Source organism: Cyprinodon variegatus, unplaced genomic scaffold (assembly GCF_000732505.1).
Source record: "Cyprinodon variegatus isolate N-32 unplaced genomic scaffold, C_variegatus-1.0 Scaffold782, whole genome shotgun sequence".
NCBI lineage: Eukaryota > Metazoa > Chordata > Actinopteri > Cyprinodontiformes > Cyprinodontidae > Cyprinodon > Cyprinodon variegatus.
The window spans coordinates 316,539-324,388 of NW_015151235.1; positions in this window are offsets into that span (position 1 = coordinate 316,539).

Consider the following 7,850-nt stretch of genomic DNA (forward strand, 5'->3'; position numbering starts at 1 on the left):
GCAGACAGGTCACGAGGGGAACACCACTGAGGAGGACAGAGAGGTTAGAGTAGATCCAGGTTAACTGCAGGTTTTCTGATGTTGGAGTTAATACCTGCTCAAGGGTGGAGCGGAGCTGCAGGGGGGGAACCCTTGAGGGTCCAGAGGCTAGTCGGCAGGCAGAGGGCTGAGGGCAGAGGCTTAACTGAGTGCAGGAAGGCAGATTCCAGACAGAGATTACTTTCCAGGATTTCACTGAGTGCAGGCAGGCAGATTTCAGACAGAGATCACTCTCCAGGATTTCAGGTCTTCAGACAGGACTCAATCTGTCAGGCAGAGAGAGACAGGGTCAGGCAGGTTCACAAAAGTCAGAGATTCAGATCTGGTTGTTTGGCTCAGGTCTAGCTCTTCCATTACTGGCAAAAACTCTGGCAGAGAAGTGTTAGCCTCTTCCTCCTTAAATAGGGCTTCCTGATGAGCAGATGGAAGACAGGTGTTGCAGTCAGCTCATGCCCCCAGAAGATCTCGTGCGCCCTCTGGTGGAGAAAGTGGACAAAGCCTCCAGATCCCAACAGTACCCCCCCATCAACGGCCGCCACCTGGCGGTCCAAAAGAACAGGAAGGCAGAGAATCACGGTACTCTGAAATGAGAGCAGGGTCTAAAATAAAAGAACCGGGAACCCAAGTTCGGTCCTCTGGACCGTAGCCCTCCCAGACGACCAGGTACTGCCAACCTCGGCCCCGGCGACGGGAGTCTACGATCCGGGGAACGGTGTATGCAGGATGTCCATTAATGTCACGGGGGGGAGGAGGGGAGTCGGACGGAGGGCAAAGAGGCCTGGTCAGGACGGGTTTGATCTGGGACACGTGGAAGGTGAGATGGATCCGAAGTGAAGGAGGGAGATGCAGGCGGACAGCAGATGGATTGATAATGGTGTCGATCTTGTGCGGGCCAATGAAACGGGGAGACAGTTTTCTAGACATGGATTTTAATGGAATGTCACAGGTAGAAAGCCAAACCTGTTGCCCTGGTGAGTATGTGGGAGCTGGGCGTCTTTTCCGGTCTGCAAATTGGCGGTTTTGTTCTGATGAAAGGTTCAAGGTTGCAATGATGTTTCTCCAGACTTTGCGACATCGGCGGATGTGGTGATGGACAGAAGGGACTGAGATTTTTTTCTCGTCGGCAGGAAATAAGGGAGGCTGGTACCCTAAGGAGACTTCAAAGGGGGAGAGACCGGTAGCAGAAGAGATATGAGAGTTGTGAGCATATTCCACCCAATGCAGGTACTGACTCCAGTCAGTCGGGTTGGTTGAAGTGAAGCATCTGAGGGTGGACTTCAGTTCCTGATTCATGCGTTCAGTTTGGCCGTTTGACTGAGGGTGGTAACCAGAAGTTAGACAAATTTTGGTTTCGAGAGCAGAACAAAAATGTTTCCAAACCTGGGCTGTGAATTGTGGTCCTCTGTCAGACAGAATCTCCTGAGGGATGCCGTGTAATCTGAAAACGTGCTTGGTTAGAAGAAGAGCTGTTTGAAAAGTGGTGGGAAGTTTTCTCAGAGGGATGAGATGGCAGGCTTTGGAGAATCTATCGATTATAGTGAAAATGGTGGTCATACCCTTGGATGCCAGTAACCCTGTGACAAAATCTATAGCTATGTGGGACCAAGGGCGTTTGGGAACAGGCAGAGGATGGAGGAGACCAAAGGGAGGCTGATGAGACGGTTTATTATGTGCACAGACAGGGCAGGCTAGTACAAACTCCTTAATGTCCTTGTGGAGTGAAGGCCACCAAAACCGACGGGAAATCAGAGCTACAGTTCTACTGACCCCAGGATGAGCCGAAAAACTTAGAGGAATGCATCCAGTGAATTAATCTGGACCTTACAGATGAGGGGACGTACGTGTTGTTAGGCGGACCAGTGCCGGGATCAGGTTCGGGCCTGTTTAATCTGGTCAGAGATCTGCCAGGAGACATTAGTGACAGTAGAGCTAGCTAGCTCCAGCCAATGCCGCCATTCTTCCAAAGCCAGTTTTATGGCAAGAAGTTCTCTGTCACTGACGTAATTTTGTTCAGCAGGGGTGAGTCTGCGGGAGAAAAATGCACACGGGTGAGTTCTCTGGTCAGAATCAAAAACTTGGGACAGAACATCCCCCACCCCTGAGTCAGAAGCATTCACCTCCAGAATGAACTGTTTGGAGGGGTCCGGTTGAATGAGGATGGGTGCATTAGAAAACAGAGCTTTGAGTTTCTTGAAGGCAGCCTCAGCCTCAGTAGACCAGTGAAAAGTTCTTTTGACTGAGGTTAAGGCTGTTAAAGGCTGGGCTGTTTGGCTGTAGTTACGGATGAATCTGCGATAAAAGTTGGCAATCCCCAGAAATCTTTGCAGTTGTTTCTGGTTCTCGGGAGTGGGCCAGTCCAGAACCGCCTTAATTTTATTCTCTGACGGCTTCACCTGCCCACCCTCGAGCACAAAACCTAGGAAAGTGACAGATGGGCCATGAAACTCACATTTTTCTGCCTTCACAAACAGTTTGTTCTCCAGAAGTCTTTGCAGGACCAAACAGACATGTTTCTGATATGCGGAGATGTTTTTAGAGTAAATCAAAATGTCATCTAGGTAGACAAACACAAAAACGTTCAAAAAATCCTTCAAAACATCATTCACCAGAGCCTAGAAACAAGCTGGGGCGTTAGTAAGACCGAAGGGCATTACTAGATACTCGAAATGCCCCAGAGGTGTTTTAAAAGCGGTTTTCCATTCATCATCTTCATGGATTCTGAGAAGGTGATAAGCGTTTCTCAGGTCTAACTTGGTGAACACAGTGGCACCCTGAACAGGTTCAAAGGCTGAAGCTAACAGGGGTAACGGGTGTTTGTTCTTGATGGTTATTTGGTTTAACCCTCTGTAATCAATACAGGGTCGCAGAGATCCGTCTTTCTTACTGACGAAAAAGAAACCAGCTCCGAGTGGAGATGAGGACGGTCGAATTATTCCAGCGGCTAGTGACTCATTGATATATTAGTCTCCCTCTCGGGTTTGGAGATGTTATAAAGCCGACTGTTGGGGATAGGGGCCCCAGGGAGAAGATCGGTGGTGCAGTCATAAGGTCGATGCGGAGGGAGAGAAAGGGCTCTAGCCTGACTGAATACAGGAGCCAAATCATGATAGTCAGGGGGTATGGCGGAAAGATCAGGCGGGTCAGCCTCCTGACAGCTAGCCGGCGACTGAGTCGGAGGGACGGCGGAGCGAAGACTGGAACAATGACAGGAAATTGACCAGGACTCCACGTCTCTTAGACCAGTTAATATGTGGGTTATGGAGTTGAAGCCAATGAAATCCCAGGACTACAGACGAGCTAGCAGATGGAAAAACAAAAAACGAAAGGGTCTCTCTGTGGTTTCTGGAGATCAAAAGCTCTAGAGGTTTGGTTTGATGCATACCTGTGGTAGTTGTTTGCCGTCTAACGCAGAAACTCTCAGGGGCTTAGTCAGAGGAATAGTTTCGATGTTTAATTGTTTGACCAAACTGGAATCAATTAGATTCTTTTCACAACCAGAGTCAATCATGGCCGACAAAGTAAGGGATTCATCCTTGAAAAACAGAGTAGCGGGTAAAAGAAGTCGAGGAGATTTCTCAGTTTGAAGATGGTCCGCCAGACTCCTCATTTCCTCTGGCGGACCCCGGCTTTTACCTTAGCGGGACAGGTCAGGACAAAGTGTCCAGGTTCTCCACAGTACATACACAGGTTTTGTTTGACCCTCCTTTGTCTCTCTTCAGACGAGAATCTGGTGTGACTGATCTGGATGGGCTCAGCTTCAGAGGATACTGTGGAAGAAGAGACGTCATTAGCTCTTTCAGGAAGGACAGATACTGGGAAAAAAAGGCTCTTGGATCTGGCTTTGGACCTGGCTCGCAGCCTGTTATCTTGGCGGATAGTAAGCTTTATCAGCTCCTCCAAAGTCTTAGGCTCATCAAGAGTAGCCAACTCGTCTTTAATAGACTCATCAAGAGAGTGAAAATAAGCGCTCTTAAGTGCCGGTTCTCACAAACCGGAAGCGGCCGCTTTAACCCGGAAGTCAATTGAGAATTCTGCCACTGTTCTGTTTCCCTGCTTTAATTCAAGCAATCCATGGGATTCAGTGGTCTTATCTGTGCCCTGGTTGAAAGCTTGCTTGAATTCCTTAATGAACTCCTCAAAAGTACAAGCATAATTTATCTCGGAAGAGAATTTGGCTTCCGCCCACTCCAGGGCTTTACCAGCCAAATGAGACAAAATAAAGGAAATGATGGGTGGTTTTCTGACCTGAGAGGTGGATTGGGATCCTGAACCGGAACCTGAACGGCCTTAACCGCAGGTGTAGCGGCCTGAGAGCTGGGTCCTTGGAGATAGTATACAATGAGTATATTACAAAATATACAATGAGTATGAACTGGTCCTTGGTTAAGCAGACAGGTCACGAGGGGAACACCACTGAGGAGGACAGAGAGGTTAGAGTAGATCCAGGTTAACAACAGGTTTTCTGATGTTGGAGTTAATACCTGCTCAAGGGTGGAGCGGAGCTGCAGGGGGGGGAACCTTGAGGGTCCAGAGGCTAGTCGGCAGGCAGAGGGCTGAGGGCAGAGGCTTAACTGAGTGCAGGCAGGCAGATTCCAGACAGAGATCATTCTCCAGGATTTCAGGTCTTCAGACAGGACTCAATCTGTGAGGCAGAGAGAGACAGGGTCAGGCAGGTTCACAAAAGTCAGAGATTCAGATCTGGTTGTTTGGCTCAGGTCTAGCTCTACCATTACTGGCAAACACTCTGGCAGGGAAGTGTTAGCCTCCTCCTCCTTAAATAGGGCTTCCTGATGAGCAGATGGAAGACAGGTGTTGCAGTCAGCTCATGTCCCCAGGAGATCTTGTGCGCCCTCTGGTGGAGAAAGTGGACAAAGCCTCCAGATCCCAACAATGATAAGGTGGTCATTTTATCCACTCCTCTGTCTGCTCCCTGCTCCCTGGAACAAAATGACATGTAAAGGATATTTCTGTTATCTCAACAGGCACAATGACTGTTCTGTATAACTACACCGGTATTGTTCTTAAAGTGAATTATACTTTAAACCTTATTAAACTGTACTGTAAATTAACTATACATTATTGAATATTCAAACAAAATGTTTGCAGTATTGACAGCCCAGTACTGTCATGCCTGGGCTCAGGTGTCTAACCCACATGCAGAACACTACTAGGAAACAGGGAAAGTTTAAACAGTTTATTTTGGATGCTGTACAAGAAGATGGTTTGTTCAGAGTTAAAGTCAGTAAACAAAGAAGTAACTGGAACGAGGCTACAGGCCCGAGGACTGGTCACACACGGAGATCTGCAGAGACGGATAGTTATGTTAGCCATATGGACAGGGACTTGAAGTTTGACGGAGAGGCTAGATTCTGTACCTGGTTCTGAGTTTTCGGATTGACTTGATTGAGAGGGGGAACCGAGTTGGTCTGGAGTTTGATCTGTGGTCAGTTGGCTTGGCAGCGTCAGTTCTCTACTTCAGACTCGGGGGGCACAGAGCTTCTTCCTAGAAGCCTCTGGATCGCAGGTTCAGTAGAAGGTTCTTCAGGTCTGATACTGAGAGCAGGCAGGCAGGCTGGTTTCAGAGGGACTCTTCCAGAGATCCAGGTCTGGGTCTGAATGTTTCTAGAAGAAGGAGAAGACAGAAAACTGATTAGAGTCAGATCAGATTTTCTGGGGGACAGAGAATCAGGCAGGCTGGTTGGCTCAGGTTCGCTAACCAAAACTATGCAAGACTCTGGCACTGAAGAGAGGTTCTGACGCTGCTTAAATGCTGCTCCTTATGATGATCTGATCAGCCGCAGGTGTGGTGGTGGCTTCAGCTCCAGGAGATCCAGGGCGCCATCTGCTGGAGGAAGGTGGGCAAAACTCCAGATCCCAACAAGTACAGCTGGACCAATGTTATTTCTTAATTTGCATTAAGCTTTGACAGTTCTAATCCTGTGTAATAAACTCTATGAGAATAAATAGTAGTATCCGATTTGTGAGGTGTTGGGATATTGCCCAGAATGGAGCTTTAATCACAGACCAATAAGCCGATACTCCGACAGGAAGTACCCCCACATCACTCATGGCACGGAACAATCAGCCGATACGCAAACAGGAAGTGCCTGCACGTCACTCTTGGCTTAAAAACGCGGCGGGAGAAGACTTCTTTCTCATTTTCCATGGGTGTGGAGCCCACCAGAAGAGACTCGTTTCACGTGAAATACCAGAAGAAAGCTGACTGGAAGTAGCTTTCGTTTTCCTGCGTCAAAAGTCACGGATCACAGTGTTCCATCGTGCATAGCGGCTGCGCCAACTAGGGAGACAGAAGCCTTAGAAGCTGACCGCGGAGTGAGTTTCGTTTTCCCCTTACTTTGGACAAATCGGCTGAGAGGACGCTCTTTTGCAGATTACTTCCTCAAAATCCATGCTCTTCAACTCGTGAGCATATCAAGCCCTGTGCTGTAGTACCGAACTGACTGAACTTTCCCGAGGGGCGGACCGGTGCTGGAGAACCCTCTGCTCGGCCGAAACCAAGCAGCGGTGGCCTTGGAAACGCCAATCTTTCACGGACGGGGAAGCATCTCACAGTAAAATCAATTTCCTTTCCATTTTGATGCATTAGAAGTGCTGCTCAGGCGAGAGAGACAGGTAGATTCAGGGTTTTCAGTTAATGCTGATGTTTTTTTTTTATCTGTGCTGATTAAGAGTTTGTACATTTGGTCGAAATAAGTGTGTGTTTATTCTTTTTCTGTGCTTTCCTGTCCTCTTTGTTGTTTCTGCTATGAGATAGTTATAAAGTTATCACATTCGGCCACGTGGGGTCCCGTAGTTGCTGCCATCTTGATTGCGGATTGTTCCTCCCCCATTTCTCTTTGTTCCTCTCGCCACGTGCAGAGCAAGGGTGGGAGGTCCCTCATTTATCTACACCCATTCACACACACAGCTACATTGTCAGGCCAGGTGTTTTGCTAAAGGATTTCTGCTGCTATTGTTAATACATTTTTAATAATTTTACCAATATTAAGCTGGATGTGTTAATGTTACATGATCAATTGCACTGTTATCATCATACCTGCTGCTGTTTGTTAATGCATTTAATCATTTGCTGATTTTAAGTTGGATGTATTAGTTTACACTGATCAATTGCACTATACCTGCTGCTAGCGGACATTAATGAATGTATTAATATCTGGCATATTTTGGACAATCTCAGATGCCAGTAAACGGACTCTTATGGTTTTATTTCTTTGTTTTCTATCTCGTTTTATTCTTTATTTTCGATTTGTCTTTTAAACTAGACATTTAATCTACCTCATGTTTATTTTTCTAGTAGCGTGTAGTGTTTGCATAGATGTTAGATTTCCTGTAATCCTGAATTATTAGAATAAAGACATCATTGGTTATTCTGTAGTGGTTTTGGTCGTTCATATAACGGAGGGTTTATCACTCAGTGCGAATCCACCCCCCTTTTGGTAATAGTGCGAATTAACAGAGATAGAAGGTTCTTTATTGATAATTTAATAGCTTTGCTGATAACTTAACCTGGGCCACTAGACTTGTCATGATGGGTTCACTGATAGCGACCCAAGTATGCAGAACACCACTGACGGACACAGGGATAAAAGTTTAACAAGTTTATTTTAGCACAAGCACACAGAATGTACTGGTTCTGGTTCGGGCCTGGACACTGGTTCACCGGAGTCTGCGTGAGAGACAGTTCAGTTAGCGTTGCAAGCAGAAGCTTGATTTCCTGAAGATTACCGATTGTACCTGATGATGACACCGTAAAAAGTCGACAGATTTTGTCGCTAGTCGCTTTTTTGAAA